General features: G+C 47.1%; 1 protein-coding gene across 2 annotated transcripts in view; it reads right to left on the minus strand.

The window, feature by feature from the left end:
* SPDYC (speedy/RINGO cell cycle regulator family member C) overlaps positions 1-15443 on the minus strand; it is a 41362-nt gene that overhangs the window by 16767 nt on the left and 9152 nt on the right. The window lies entirely within an intron of this gene.

Below are 15443 nucleotides of genomic sequence, written 5' to 3' on the forward strand. Positions count from 1 at the left end.
GGCTCCAGGGCCTCTGCTTCAGCGCTAAAAAATGGCTTGGGTTTCAATGGAACAAGGGCCCCAGATGGGCAGAGCATCGCCCCCTAGTGGGCTTGCCCGGTGGATCCCGATGGGGGCGCATGTGGGAGTCTCTCTGCCTCCCCTCCTCTCACTAAAACAATTTTTAAAAATGAACAGCAGTAACAGGTACTACTGAGGGTATCCTAAGTGCCTAGAGCTGTGCTAAATGCTTCAGGGGCATCATCTTATTTCATCCTGGTAGGTAGGTATAACCAAAGACCCATTTTGCAAACACGGAAGCAAGTGTTGAAGACTCATGGCCACCCAAAAATGAGCCTGTCTGACCCCCAAAGCCAAAGAGTTTGAATGCTCCTCTTGCCCCCTAACTCATAACCACCCCCCTCACCATGCACCAAAGTGGCAGACTTTACAGAACCAGCCACCCTTTAGTTCACAGAGGGGAAACTGAGGCCCAGAAAGAGGGATGTTATTATACAAATACCCGGTTTAAGCAAGTTGAGATGGGGCCACCTCAAACATGTCAAGCTATGGAGAGAGACACCACCTAACAGACTCAGGAAAAAGTGTCACCCACCACCCGGTGGTCAACCTGGGAGCCTTCATCTAGGACCCCACAAGCAACCCAGCCTCCCCCCCCCCCCCCTTGAGAAGCCTCACCTGAGCTCAGGGATCACCTACAGCATAACCAGCAGGCTCTAGCTACTGCCTTTATATAGCCTCAGAGCTGCCTCTCCTACAGCCCTCCACCAATCAGAACCCTACATGGGGGTGGGGCTTTGGGCCATCCCCACCCACCTCTACCTACAGTCGATCCAGCCTCCACCACTTGCCTCCCCAGCTTCCCAAGATAAAAACTTCACCAAAGCTTCACCACCTACAATTAGGGTGAAGGCAGACCAGCGGGACCTCAGGATCTGGAAGGTGGCAGGGCCCCCTCCTCACCTCTTTACAAATGTGAAGCCAAGGTGCGCCCAGAATGAAGTCTGGGCTGTGACAAGTGACTGATGGGTTAGTTAAAATTCACTGATTGTGCCTGGCTGGGGCAGGGTCGCTAGGTGTGTCTATGTGTTTTCTTCAGATCCAGGAATTCCAAGGCCTGGGGAGCCAGAGGGAAGATGATCCTGGAATGAGAATTCCCAGAGGCCACATTCCCTTCCCAAGATTCTTTGCAGTAGGGAGAGCCTGGCCCTGGGCTCCAAGTTGGTAGAGGAAGCCTTTACCTAAGCAGGGATCCCCAAACTATGGCCCGTGGGCCGCATGTGGCCCCCTGAGGCCATTTATCCGGCCCTGCTGCACTTCCGGAAGGGGCACCTCTTTCATTGGTGGTCAGTGAGAGGAGCATAGTTCCCATTGAAATACTTGGTCAGTTTGTTGATTTAAATTTACTTGTTCTTTATTTTAAATATTGTATTTGTTCTCATTTTGTTTTTTTTACTTTAAAATAAGATATGTGCAGTGTGCATAGGATTTGTTCATAGTTCTTTTATAGTCCAGCCCTCCAAGGGTCTGAGGGACAGTGAACTGGTCCCCTGTGTAAAAAGTTTGGGGACCCTTGACCTAAAGCCACCAAGCCTCCGCTGCCCTGCCCACCCCCTCCCCACTCAACCCGCTCCTCCCGCCAGCAGCGTCTTCACTGGCTCATTTAATCTGTCTACAGTCCTAGCGGCCAGCCAGCACCTACGTTACCTCTCACATTTGACAAGTGACATTTCCCCCCAATTTCTCTAGGGGTCAAATACACATAACCTGAAATGTAGTACCGTAATCATTTTTAAGTTTAGTGGTTTTGAGTATATTCATATTATTGTGAAACCAACACCACTGTTCACCTCCAGAACTCTTCATCTTGCAAAACTGGATTCCTGTACCCATGAAACACTAACTCCGCTTCTCCCAACCCCTGGTGCCAGCAACCTATTTACTTTCTGTTTCTATGAATTCAACTACTCTAAGTACCTCATGTAAGTGGAATCAGACAATATCTGTCTTTTTGTGACTGGCTTATTTCACTTAGCATAATGTCCATGGGTTCATTCCTGCTGTAGTATTTGTCAGAATTTTCTTCCCTTTCTAGGCTAACTAATATTGATTCTATGTATATACCACATATTACTCACCCATTTGTCCATCCATGAACACTTAAGATTGTTTCCTTACCTTGGTTATTGTGAATAATACGGCTATGAACTTGGGTATGTAAGTATGTCGAGACCCTGCTTTCCATCCTTTGGGTTATGTACCCAGAAGTGGAGTCACTGGTTCGTTTGGTAGTTCTAGTTTTAATCTTTTGAGGAAACATCAAAGGGTCTTCCGGCCCTGGCCGGTTGGCTCAGTGGTAGAGCGTCGGCCTGGCGTGCAGGAGTCCCGGGTTCGGTTACCGGCCAGGGCACACAGGAGAAGCGCCCATCTGCTTCTCCACCCCTCCCCCTCTCCTTCCTCTGTCTCTCTCTTCCCCTCCCGCAGCTGAGGCTCCATTGGAGCAAAAGATGGCCCGGGTGCTGGGGATGGCTCCTTGGCCTCTGCCCCAGGCGCTAGAGTGGCTCTGATCGCGACAGAGCGACGCCCCGGATAGGCAGAGCATCGCCCCCTGGTGGACGTGCCAGGTGGATCCCGGTCGGGCGCATGCGGGAGTCTGCCTGCCTCCCGGTTTCCAGCTTCAGAAAAATATAAAAAATAAAAAAATATATAATAAAAGAAAAATAAAAGGGTCTTCCACAGCGATTGCACCATTTTACATTCCCACAAACAATGCTCAGTGTTCTCATTTCTCCACATTCTTGTCAACACTTGCTATTTTCTGTTTTGTTGATAGTAGCCATCCTCACAAGTGTGAGATAGTGACAGGTGACTTAAAATATGTATGTATGTAATATAAATGGAGGCCCAGAAAGAAATGGAATAACTTGTGCCGAAAGTCCTGCCAATGTGCTCACTTTGGCAGCTCATCTACTAAAATTGGACCAATACAGCCCGACCAGTGGTGGCTCAGTGAATAGAGCATCAACCTGGAATGCTGAGGTTGCCGGTTCCAAACCCTGGGCTTGCCGGGTCAAGGCACGTACGACAAGCAATCACTGAACAACTAAAGTGAAGCAACTTACACTTGATACTTCTTGTGCCTCCCCCCACCATAAAATCAATAAATAAAATCTTTAAAAAAAAACCACTATAGCGTCGGCCTAGCGTGCGGAGGACCCGGGTTCGATTCCCGGCCAGGGCACATAGGAGAAGCGCCCATTTGCTTCTCCACCCCTCCGCCGCGCTTTCCTCTCTGTCTCTCTCTTCCCCTCCCGCAGCCAAGGCTCCATTGGAGCAAAGATGGCCCGGGCGCTGGGCATGGCTCTGTGGCCTCTGCCTCAGGCGCTAGAGTGGCTCTGGTCGCAATATGGCGACGCCCAGGATGGGCAGAGCATCGCCCCCTGGGGGGCAGAGCACCGCCCCTGGTGGGTGTGCCGGGTGGATCCCGGTCGGGCGCATGCGGGAGTCTGTCTGACTGTCTCTCCCTGTTTCCAGCTTCAGAAAAATGAAAAAGAAAAAAAAAAAAAAAAAAAAAAAACCACTATAGAAATGATCCCTGAAAGTATAATCTTAGGTCTCTTAGTTTCTTGATCTCTTTGGGTCTCTCTGAACTCCCAATCTCTGAGGGTCTGGGTACCTGTGGGTCTCTGTGCCTTTCTGTGTTTTACAGACTCTTGGTGTCTCTGGGTCTCTCGGGGTCTCTGGACCTCTTAATTTCTCTGGGTCTCTTGGTTTCTTTGTGTTTCTGGGTCTCTGGACCTCTTGGACTCCCTGGTGTCTGGGTGTCTTTAGGTCTTTGGCTCTCTCTTGGTCTCAGTGTATCTTGGAATCTCTTGATTTCTGAACCTCTGTGGGTGTCTCTGAATTCCTTGGTCTCCCAGACTCTCTGGTCTGGATCTTTCCCTTCCTTGGGTCTTTTGTCTCTGTGTCTCTAGTCCCTCTGGGTTTCATGATATCCCTGTGGCCACCTTTCATGCTCCCGGAGGCTGAAGCCTCCCTTACTGCCTGATCTCCCTCAGACAACCGTTTTGTGTGTGTCTGGTTCTCTTCACGTATTTGCTGTTGGCCTCTCCCAGAAAAGTAGGGGTAGCTCCGGCCACCTCCAGAGCATGCCCGGGAAACCTGTTACTAAAGAGGCTATAACCGAATCAGCTCACATGTTCCTCACAACTACCCAGGCAATGGCTGTTTTTAATAGCCTTATTTTGCAAAATGAAAACAGCAACTAAAACACAGAGTTGAATTATTTCTGAGAGGTAAGGTAACTTAGTGCCAGGCACACCACGGAGGAATAGAGAGCCTCGTTTCAGCCCGGCCGCCTGGCTCGGGCCCCACATTGAAGCATAAACCAGGGGACATGTTTCTGGACCCAATCTGACGCTGAGAAGGCGTTCAGTAAAACTGTGAATGAACGGCCCCGGGCCAGCTGTTTTCCGCCTCTCTTCTTCCCCGATACCCATACTTAAGGCTAGATAGAGATCAGTAAGGGGTCACTGAGAAACCTGTGGGTGAACTAATTCCCTTAACCCTGTCTGAACTTCATGCCCATGCCTGGCAGTGGCAGCTTTGGGCATCTCACACTCCACCCCGGCAGAATGTTTAAATATTTTTTTATTTATTTATTTTTTATTTTTATTTTTTTACAGAGAGAGAGAGAGAGAGAGAGAGAGTCAGAGAGAGGGATAGACAGGGACAGACAGACAGAACAGAGAGAGATGAGAAGCATCAATCATCAGTTTTCTGTTGCGACACCTTAGTTGTTCATTGATTGCTCTCTCATATGTGCCTTGACCGTGGGGCTACAGCAGACCGACTAACTCTTGCTCGAGCCAGCGACCTTGGGTCCAAGTTGGTGAGCTTTGCTCAAACCAGATGAGCCCACGCTCAAGCTGACAACCTCAGGGTCTTGAACCTGGGTCCTCCGCATCCCAGTTCAACGCTCTATCCATTGCGCCACCGCCTGGTCAGGCTAAACTTTTTTTAATTGATTTTTTTTTTAAGAGAGAGACAGAGATAGAGAGAAGGGGAAACATCGATGTGTTATTCCACTTATTCATGCTGTCACTGGTTGATTCTTGTATGTGCTCTGACCAGGGATTGAACCCACAACCTCGGCATGTCAGGATGATGCTCTAAACCAGTGGTCCACAACCCCTGGGCCACAGACCAGTACCTGTCTGTGGGCCATTTGGTACTGGTCCGCAGAGAAAGAATAACTTACATTATTTTCGTTTTATTTATAGTTAAGTCTGAATGATGTTTTATTTTTAAAAAATGACCAGATTCCCTCTGTTACATCCATCTAAGACTCACTCTTGACGCTTGTCTCGGTCACATGATAAATTTATCCATCCCACCCTAGAGGCTGGTTCGTGAAAATATTTTCTGATGTTAAACAGGTCCGTGGCCCAAAAAAGGTTGGCGACCACTACTCTAAACAACTGAGCTACCTGGCCAGGGCCTTTAACTTTTGATTTTGAAAGAATTTAGAGTCTAAATTCTTAGACTCTATGTGTGTTTAGTAACACACATATGTTACTAAAATATGGATAATAAAATTTTTTTTTTCAGAGACAGAGAGTCAGAGAGAAGGATAGATAGGGACAGACAGACAGAAACAGAGAGATGAGAAGCATGAATCATTAGTTTTTCATTGCACGTTGAGACACCTTAGTTGTTCATTGATTGCTTTCTTATATGTGCCTTGACCGTGGGGCTACAGCAGACCGAGTAATCCCTTGCTCAAGCCAGCGACCTGGGGTCCAAGCTGGTGAGCTTTGCTCAAACCAGATGAGCCCGCGCTCAAGCTGGCAACCTCGGGGTCTCGAACCTGGGTCCTCCGCATCCCAGTCCGATGCTCTATCCACTGCGCCACTGCCTACTCAGGCAGCATGGAAAAGTTTTGTGTTACCTTCACCCAGCTTGCCCCCATTTGTAACATCTTGCATAATTACGGTATAATTAGAATCAGGAAACTCACATTGGCACAACAAAACTACAGATCCTGTTTAGATTTTACCAGTTTTTACAAAGCAGTCACTTAAAAAAAAGAGTGTTTGGGTTTCTAGTTCTATAAATTTTATCACATGCATTGACTGGTGTAACCACCACCTCAATCAGGATATAGAACAATTCCATCATCCCAAAGAAATTCCCTGATATTATCCCTTTCAGAGTCATACCCTCTTTCCTGCCCCTGCCCCTGGCAAACATTGATCTCTATCTCTACAGTCCTATCACATTAAGAATATTTATAGGCCCCGGCCAGTGGCTTGGTGGATAGCACATTGGCCCGGTGTATGGATGTCCTGCGTTCATTTTTCCAGTCAGGGCTCACAAGAGAAGGAAGCATCTGCTTCTCTCCCTCTCCCCCTTCTCTCCCTCTTCCCCTCCCACAGCCAATAGCTCGATTGGTTTGAGCGTCACCCCCAGGGGTTAAGGATAGCTGGGTTGGAGCACATCAGCCTCAGGTGCTAAAAATAGTTAGATTGATTTGAGCATTGATCGGCTCCAGATGGGGTTGCTGGGTGGATTCCTGTTGGGGTACATGCAGGAGTCTGCCTCACTATCTCCTCTCCTCTCACCTTAAAAAAATATATATAAATGAGTTCTTTGAGACCCTTGTGATTAAATTAGACCCACCCAAATAATCTAGAATACTCTTACCATCTCAAGATTCCTAATTTTTCTGCAGTCCCTTTTGATGTGTGAGATAATATGTTCATAGGTTCTAATAATTGGGATGTGGACATCTTTGGGAGGTCATTATTCTGCCTACTACACTTATCACAGCATAATTCATACCAAGCTAACTAATATACTATTTATGAAATGATATATTAGCACCAAATGCTCTTATAAAAGATACACATAAAACACATGGGTATAAAAGTCTAGATGCATAAGGATAGAAAAGTAGCAGGCAAGTGCTAAAAGAAAGCTGGGACAGCCTGACTAGGCGGTGGTGCAGTGGATAGAGCGTCGGACTGGGATGCGGAGGACCCAGGTTTGAGACCCCGAGGTCGCCAGCTTGAGCGTGGGCCCATCTGGTTTGAGCAAAGCTTACCAGCCTGGACCCAAGGTCACTGGCTCAAGCAAGGGGTTACTCGGTCTGCTGAAGGCTCACGGTCAAGGCACATATGAGAAAGCAATTAATGAACAACTAAGGTGTTGCAACGAAAAACTAATGATTGATGCTTTTTTTTTTTTTTTTGTATTTTTCTGAAGCTGGAAATGGGGAGAGACAGTCAGACAGACTCCCACATGCGCCCGACCGGGATCCACCCGGCACGCCCACCAGGGGCAACGCTCTGCCCACCAGGGGGCGATGCTCTGCCCCTCCGGGGGGGGGGAGGGTCGCTCTGCCGTGACCAGAGCCACTCTAGCTGCCTGGGGCAGAGACCAAGGAGCCATCCCCAGTGCCCGGGCCATCTTTGCTCCAATGGAGCCTTGGCTGCGGGAGGGGAAGAGAGAGACAGAGAGGAAGGAGGGGGGGTGGAGAAGCAAATGGGCGCTTCTCCTATGTGCCCTGGCCAGGAATCGAACCCGGGTCCCCCGCATGCCAGGCCGACGCTCTACCGCTGAGCCAACCAGCCAGGGCTGATTGATGCTTCTTATCTCTCTCCGTTCCTGTCTGTCTGTCCCTATCTATCGCTCTCTCTGAGTCTCTCTCTGTCTCTATAAAAAAAAAAAAAAGAAAGCTGGTACAGCTGTATTAGTATCAGGAAAAAGTTAATTTCAGGTCAAACACATTACTAGAGAGAAAGATAGTGATTTTAAAAATATACAGTAATTTTATGAAAAGTGAAGACCTACAACCAATGATCAGAGAGGAATTCATAGCAAGAAACTCTTCCATTATTAAAATAAAACTAACCCTGGCCAGTCAGTTCTGCTGGTCAGAGCATCGTCTAGATAAGCCAAGGTTGTGGGTTTGACCCCCGGCTAAGACACATACAAGAATCAGCCAATCGCCTGATGAGTGGTGACACAGTGGATAGAGTGTCGACCTGGGACACTGAGGTCCCAGGTGTGAAACCTTGAGGTCACTGGCTTGAAGCTCAAGATCGCTTGCTTGAGCCCAAAGTTGCTGGCTTGAGCAAGTGGTCACTCACTCTGCCGTAGCCCCCTGGTCAAGGCACACGTGAGAAAGCAATCAATGAACAACTAAAGTAACGCAACTATGAGTTGATGTTTCTCATCTCTCTCCTCCCCACACTCTCTCTTTTTGTCACTCTCAAAAAGAAAGAAAGAAAGAAAGCACAAAAAGGAAAAGAATAAAGATAAAAATAGGTTAATGAAGAACTAGGTTTTTGGAATAATTAAAAGAGGCTATTACCTAATTTGTCCAAAACAAAAAGGGAGGAGGCACATACAGATAAGAAATGAAAAGAGAAAAAGAACCATTGAAACAAGAAAATTTTAAGAATCTTAACATTGAGCCCTGCCCGGATAGTTCACTTGGTTAGAGCATCACCCCAATACACAAAGATTGCTAGTTTGATCCCCAGTCAGGGCACGTACAGAAACTGATTGATGTTTCTGTCTCTCTGTCTCTCTGTCTCTCTCTCTCTCTCTGCCTTCCTCTTTCTAAAATCAATCAATAATTTAAAAAAAAAAAAAAAAAAAAAAAGAATCTGGCCTGACTAGGCGGTGGCGCAGTGGATAGAGCGTCGCACTGTGAGGCAGAGGACCCAGGTTTGAGGCTCTGAGGTTGCCGGCTTGAGCGTGGACTCATCTGCTTTGAGTATAGCTCACCAGCCTGAACCCAAGGTCACTGGCTTGAGCAAGGGGTCAATCGGTCTGCTATAGCCCTTCTGGTCAAGGCTTATGTAAGAAAGCAATCAATGAACAACTAAGGTGTTACAACGAAAAATTGATGCTTCTCATCTCTCTCCCTTCCTGTCTGGCTCTATTTGTTCCTCGCTCTGTCTCTCTCTGTTTCTGTCACCCCCTCCCAAAAAAAGACAGAAGACAACCATACACTTGTGTTCATTGTGGATGCCCAATAAGTACTACATCAAACAATCAAACAGGCTATGAAGACACTCTATGACGTTGACATGGCCAAGGTTAACTCTCTGATCAGGCCTGATGGAGAGAAGAAGGCATGTGTTTGACCGTCTCCTGACGTTCAAAAGCATCCTGATGATGCTTTGGATGTTGCCAACAAAATTGAGATAATCTGAACTGAGTCCAGTTGGCTAATTGTTTGGGTTTTTTAAATGTTTATTGTATTGATTTTAGAGAGAGAGGAAGTGAGAGAGAGGAAAAGAGAGACAGGAACATTGATCTGCCCCTGACTGGGGATCAAACTAGCAACCCTCTAGCGCTTCAAGAGGATGCTGTAACCAACTGAGCTATCTGGTCAGAGCTGGCTAATTCTAAATATAAAAATTTTACACTGTAGTCTGACCAGGCAGTGGCGCAGTGGATAGAGCATCAGACTGAGATGCAGAGAACCCAGGTTCAAGACCCTGAGGTCACCATCTTGAGCGCAGGCTCATCTGGTTTGAGCAAAGCTCACCGGCTTGGACCCAAGGTCGCTAGCTTGAGCAAGGGGTTACTCGGTCTGCTGTAGCCCCACGGTCAAGGCACATATGAGAAAGCAATCAATGAAGAACTAAGGTGTCGCAACGAAAAACTGATGATGGATGCTTCTCATCTCTCTCTGTTCCTGTCTGTCCCTGTCTGACTCTCTCTCTGTCTCTGTAAAAAAAAAGAAATTTTTACCCTGTAAAAAAAAGAGATGGCTTCTGAGTGATCCTGATATTCATGGAATAGGGCTGACCTGAGTACCAACGGGATATTGTGGAAATGACACAATGTGATTTCTGAATTTAGGTCCTAAAAGACTTTGCAACTTCAACCTTACTTCCCAGGGAAAAGCCAGATGTCATGTTGTGAGGCCGTTCAAGCAGCAGTATGGAGAGAGCCAAATGGTGAGGAACTGAGGCCCCCTGCTGTTATGCGCACTCTCTCTCTCTCTCTCTTAAAATTAATTTTGCAAAGAAAGAGGAAGGGAGGAGAGAGAGAACAATATCGATTTGTTATTCCACTTATTTATGCATTCATTGGTTGATTCTTCTATGTTTCCTGGCCGGGGATCAAACCTGCAACCTTGGCACATCAGGATGATGCTCTAACCAACTGAGCTATCAAGCTAGGGCAGGGGTCGGGAACCTATGGCTCGCGAGCCAGATGTGGCTCTTTTTAAAAAATATTTTAAAAAGATTTTACTTATTCATTTTATTTATTCATTTTAGAGAGGAGAGAGAAAGGGAGAGAGAGACAGAGAGAGAAGGTGGGAAGGAGCTGGAAGCATCAACTCCCATATGTGCCTTGACCAGGCAAGCTCAGGGTTTCAAACCGGCGATCTCAGCATTTCCAGGTCGACGCTTTAAATGTGGCTCTTTTGATGACTACATCTGGCTCGCAGACAAATCTTTAATAAAAAAAAATAATAACGTTAAAAATATAAAACATTTTCATGTATTTACAATCCATTCATTTCCTACCGTTCATGTTCATGGTTGCGGGTGGCTGGAGCCAATCACAGCTGTCCTCCAGGACAAGACCAAATTTTTATTGATAATGCATAACGTACACGGGTCGTTGTATGGCTCTCACACAATTACGTTTTATAATATGTGGCATTCCTGGCTCTCTCAGCCAAAAAGGTTCCCGACCCCTGAGCTAGGGCCTGTTATGCCATCTTGAAAACAGATCCCCCAGTCTTACGTAAGAGCTCAGATAACTGCAGAACTGCCTGAACACAACCTCATCAGAGACCCTGAGCAAGAACTACCCAGCTAAGCAGCTCCCAAATTCCTGACCCACAGAAACTGTGAGATAATAAACACTTGTTGTGTTGAGCTGCTAAGTTCAGGGTATTTATTAAACAACAGTGAATGACTATTATTGTTACATCATAGCAAATGTAATATAGCAATTACATGCAGTTTGGAATTCTGGATTGGATCCTGGACCAGGAAATAAACATTAGTGGAACCACTGGCACAATCGAAATAAAGTCTGTAGTTTAGCTAACAGTACTCTATCAGTGTTAATTTCCTGGTTTCAATAACTGTCTGAGGTTGTGTAAGATGTTAGCATTAAGAGAAGTTTGGTGAAAGGAATACAGAACTCTCTGCACAGTTTTGTTTTTGTGTGTGTTGTGTTTTTTTGTGTGACAGAGACAGAGAAAGGGACAGATGTGTGTGTTGTGTTTTTTTGTGTGACAGAGACAGAGAAAGGGACAGATAGGGACAGACAGACAGAAGGGGACAGAGATGAAAAGCATCAATTCTTCTTTGTGGCACCTTAGTTGTTCACTGATTGCTTTCTCATATGTGCCTTGACTGTGGGGCTACAGCAGACCGAGTGACCCCTTGCTCGAGCCAGCAACCTTGGGTCCAAGCTGGTGAGCCGTGCTCAAACCAGATGAGCCAGCGCTCAAGCCGGTGACCTCAGGGTTTTGAACCTGGGCCCTCTGAGTTCCACTCTGACGCTCTATTCACTGCGCCACTGCCTGGTCAGGCTCTCTGCACAGTTTTTGTAATTTTTTGTAAGTCCAAAATTATTTCAAAATAAATATCTTTATTTATTTTTAAAAATAACAGGGAAATATACCAAAGTAGAAGGAATGAAATAATAAAGAGCATAAATTAATAAAATGAAAACATAATGAGAGGATAGAGCATTGGACTGGGACGCAGAGGACCCAGCTTTGAAACCCTGAGATCGCCGGCTTGAGTACAGCCTCATCCAGCTTGAGTGCGGGCTCACCAGCTTGAGCGCGGAGTCACTTGCTTGAGTGTGGGATCATAGACATGACCCCATGGTTGCTGGCTTGAGCCCAGGGTTGCTGGCTTGAGCAAGGGGTCACTCACTCTGATAGAGCCCCCCCCATCAAGATACACATGAGTAAGTAATCATGAACAACTAAGGAGGCTAAGGGGCCGCAACAAAGAATTGATGCTTCTCATCTCTCCCTTCCTGCCTCTCTGTCCCTATCTGTCCCCCTGTTTCTCTCTCTGTCTCTGTCACACAAAAATCCCCGTCAAATTTTGATAAGATTTTACTATAAAATCGGCAAACCTCTAGCAACATGGATTCAGGGAAAAAAATTATATATATATATATATATATATATATATAATTTTTTTTTAAATACTTTATTTATTGATTTTACAGAGACAGGAGAGAAAGGGGAGCATGGATTGGGAAGTATCAACTCATAGGTGCTTCATATTAGTTGTTCATTGCTCGCTTGTTGTATGTGCCTTGGCCAGGGCAGCCCAGGGTTTCGAACCGGCAACCTTGGCATTCCAGGCCGAAGGTTTATCCACTGCGCCACCACAGGCCAGGCTTTTTTTTTTTTTTTTTTTTTTTTTTTTTTTTTACAGCGACAGAGAGAGACTCTCAGAGAGAGAGAGACAGACAGACGGGAACAGAGAGAGATGAGAAGCATCAATCATCAGTTTTTCGTTGCAACACCTTAGTTGTTCATTGATTGCCTTCCCATATGTGCCTTGACTGCAGGCCTTCAGCAGACAGAGTAACCCCTTGCTTGAGCCAGCGACCTTGGGTCCAAACTGGTGAGCTCTGCTCAAACCAGATGAGCCTGCGCTCAAGCTGGCGACGTCGGGGTCTCGAACCTGGGTCCTCCACATCTCAGTTTGATACTCTATCCACTGTGCCACCGCCTGTTCAGGCAAAAAAAAAAAAAAATTTTAGTGAGAGAGACAGAGACAGAGACAGAGAGGGACATACAGGAAGAGAGGGAGATGAGAAGCATCAATTCTTTGTTGCGGCACCTTAGTTGTTCATTGATTGCTTTGACTAGGGGGCTACAGCAGAGCCAGTGACCCCTTGCTCAAGCCAGCAAACTTGGACTCAAGCCAGCAACTTTTGGGCTTCAAACCAGCAACTTTTGGGTCATGTCTATGATCCCACACTCAAGCCAGGAACCTTGGAGTTTTGAACCTGGGTTCTCAGCATCCAAGGCTGTTCTCTCCATTCACTGTGCCACCACCTGGTCAGGCCTATTGTTTTATTTATTTTTTTAAATTATTTTTATTAGCCCTGGCCGGTTGGCTCAGTGGTAGAGCGTCGGCCTGGCGTGCAGAAGTCCCAGGTTTGATTCCCGGCCAGGGCACACAGGAGAAGCGCCCATCTGCTTCTCCACCCCTCCCCCTCTCCTTCCTCTCTGTCTCTCTCTTCCCCTCCCGCAGCCAAGGCTCCATTGGAGCAAAGATGGCCCGGGAGCTGGGGATGGCTCCATGGCCTCTGCCTCAGGCGCTAGAGTGGCTCTGGTCGCAGCATAGCGACGCCCAGGATGGGCAGAGCATTCCCCCCTGGTGGGCATGCCGGGAGGATCCCGGTCAGGCGCATGCAGGAGTCTGTCTGACTGTCTCTCCCCATTTCCAGCTTCAGAAAAATACAAAAAAAAAATTATTTTTATTTATTTATTCATTTTAGAGGAGAGAGAGAGAGAGAAGGGGGAGGAGCAGGAAGCGTCAACTCCCACACATGCCTTGACCAGGGAAGCCCAGGGTTTTGGACCGGCAACCTCAGTGTTCCAGGTTGATGCTTGATCCACTGCGCCACAACAGGTCAGGCCCGACTATTGTTTTAAAAGGACCCCTTTGTCTGCATTGTTGTGAATGGACTTTAGGGAGGCAGGGTTGGCTGAGACACCCATTAGGAGGCTTTTGCCGCAGTCCAGGCAAGATGCTAATGGAGCCTGATCTTGGTGGCACAATAGATAAAGTGTCGACCTGGAATGCTGAGGTTGCTGGTTCGAAACCCTGGGCTTGCCCAGTCAAGGCACATATGAGAAGCAACTACAACGAGTTGATGCTTCCCTCTCAATTTATTATCTCATTGTCCTGTGGGTCAGGAATTCAGGAGCAGCTTATCTGAGAAAGACTCATGGTCACTCATGACGTGGCAGTCAAGATGTTGGCCTGGGCTGCAGGCACCTGAAGGCTCGGGGGTGAGGGTCGCCTTCCCAGGGGGCTCACTCATGTGGCTCTTGGCTGCGAGGCCCCTGTTCCTTACCATGTGAGACTATACACAGGGCTGCTTGAGTGTCTTCATGCCATTGCAGCTGACTTACCTCCAAGCGAGTGACCCAGGACAGAGAGTAAGCAGGAAGCCAGAGAGCCTTTTGTGGCCAGGTCTCTGAAGTGTCACACCATTACTTTCATTTTATTCCACTCATTGGAAGTGAAACACTGAGTCCAGCTGATGCTCAAGGGAGGGGAATTAGGGTCCATCTCTGGAGAAGGCGAAAATCAAGAATTTATGGACCAGTGGAGGAGACTCACTCAGGTTCATGGCTGATGCTGAAAGTGTCTTTAGGTGTGTGCTAAGGATTTTCTGGGTGAGCAGGAGGAGGAGAAAGAGAGAAGAAAGCTAGGATGAATAGACAAGCAGATTTGGGGAGAATGAGACAAGTTAAGTGGCCACACACAAAGGACATGATGGGGAATAAGGGAGGCAGGCTGAATGCAGATCATGCAAGAATTCAACTGCCCCGTTAGGGAGACCTTTGTCAGAGCAGTGAAGCCACATACAATCCACCCCATCTGTCCATCCATCCATCTATCCATCCATTTATTTCTTCTCTACTTCAATATTCACTGAGCTCTTATTTTGTACCAGGTCCTGGACCTGGGAACAGAGACAAAAACCAAACACAATGCCCACTGTTCTTGTTATCTATTCCTGTGAAACAAACCACCTGAAAACTTTGATGTTTGCAACAGTAACAATCAATTATTTCCTTACCATTTTGCAATTGGGGCAAGGCCTTGAGTGAACAGCTCTCTCTCTTTGTATGGTTACCATCAGGAGCAACTTGAGCTTGGGCTGGATCCACTTCCAAGATAGTTCGCTACATGGCTGTCAAGTTGATGCTGGCCGTTAGCTGGGGCCTCCACTCTCCTCTATGTGAGCCTCCTCACAGGACTGCTTGGGCTTCCTCACAGCATGGTGGCTGGGATCCAAGGCATGGAAATAGAAGCTGCCAGTTTCCTTAAAGGGTTAGCCCAGAGTTGGCATGGCATCATTTCCATTGTATTCTGTTTGTTCAGAGCAAGTCACAGGCCAAATCCAGAATCATAGGGGTGGAGAAATAACCCCCACCTCTGTGGGGGAACTTATGACCATCTTTTTTTTTTTTTTTTTTTTTTTTGACAGAGACAGAGTCAGAGAGAGGGATAGACAGGGACAGACAGGAAGGGAGAGAGATGAGAAGTATCAATTTTTTCATTGCGGCACTTTAGTTGTTCGCTAATTGCTTTCTCATATGTGCCATGACCGTGGGGCTACAGCAGACCGAGTAAGCCCTTGCTCAAGCCAGCGACCTTGGGCCCAAGCTGGTGAGTTCTGCTCAA

The sequence above is a fragment of the Saccopteryx leptura genome, chromosome 1 (genome assembly GCF_036850995.1).
Source record: "Saccopteryx leptura isolate mSacLep1 chromosome 1, mSacLep1_pri_phased_curated, whole genome shotgun sequence".
NCBI lineage: Eukaryota > Metazoa > Chordata > Mammalia > Chiroptera > Emballonuridae > Saccopteryx > Saccopteryx leptura.